Below are 1418 nucleotides of genomic sequence, written 5' to 3' on the forward strand. Positions count from 1 at the left end.
AGTAGTAAAAAGTCGGAATACAATTGAGTACATCTAATTCATGAAAGTCTTTTTGCTAATTCAATTGGTCTAATATAACAAAAATCAGTTATGACTAATATTGTTTTAAATTTTATTGTTTAATTTTGTTCATAAATTTTTTTTTAATATGTAACATTATTCTTCATTTATTTGAGTATATTTTAATTGAATTTTTTGTTACAATTTTACAATAACAAAGTTACAATAATATTCATTTAATGAGAATTTAATAAATTACACAAGGAATAACATTTTACTCATTTTTTCTCAAAATAAATTATCAAGACTCCACGATACCTCAAGAAAATCATAACAGAATTTGAGAAATAAGACTTAACGCTTGATTTGGTATTCATAGCTTGGATGTTGTCTCCATGAGTACCTTATTCAAGAATAAGATTGTTCATTGCTCAAGATTTCATCAAGTTTGGGAGATAATAAACGGATATTTTTAAATTACTTCCTCTATTATTTACCATGACAATTAAAGTGTAAATATTTAGAATTGGATATTCATTTTTTTTTTTTCTAAAGACGTAGTGAACCAAAAATTATTCTATATTATTTATGCACTCTATCAAGATCAAATGATATATTCATTGACATAATTTTTGTCACAGTATTTGTTTAAAAAATACAACCGCTAAAATTAAAGATATTTTAAAGTTCATACTTCAGTTTGAGTGAGACTATTAAGAGACAAGATCAAATTCATTTAATTAATTATATATTGTGCAGTTAATTAGAATTATAAATCTTTGAGAATATTGAATATTGTTCTGATACGCAAATTTGATTAGGGTATATATTTGAGGACTCTATTTAGTTGTAATTATATTTTTATATTCTGAATTTATAATCAAATACAATATTTATTTTTTTATAATTTTTTTTTTCTATTTTGAGTTGAACTTATATTATTCTCTTGAATCACATCCTCCTTTAAATTTCACCTTTAAAGATACCCTAGCTAGCTAAGCTAATTTTATTCGTTTTTATGGGATAAGCGTGCACTCCTACTAATGTGATAAATGTCTGCTGCATAATTTTATTCGATTTTTATAAAATACCTTGCTAAGAATTCATTCAATATTTACAGTGGTTAAACAAAATATAGAATCTATTAAAAATTAATCAATATTTAAAGAAATAAAAAAAATCAATCAACAATAATCTATATTTAACGTTATTATACAATTCTATTTTCATTCATCATTTTCAATACATAGTTTTAATTTCATTTTATTTTAAGTCTTATAAAGTATCACATAAATATTTGTAGAACTTAATATCATAAAACTTGATTCGAAACTCAATATGAAATTTATCATTCTAATGCTTAATCTCATTTCAATTTATATTTAAATTATTTTAAATGATTTTAATTAAATTATTTT

Source organism: Arachis ipaensis, chromosome B03 (assembly GCF_000816755.2).
Source record: "Arachis ipaensis cultivar K30076 chromosome B03, Araip1.1, whole genome shotgun sequence".
NCBI lineage: Eukaryota > Viridiplantae > Streptophyta > Magnoliopsida > Fabales > Fabaceae > Arachis > Arachis ipaensis.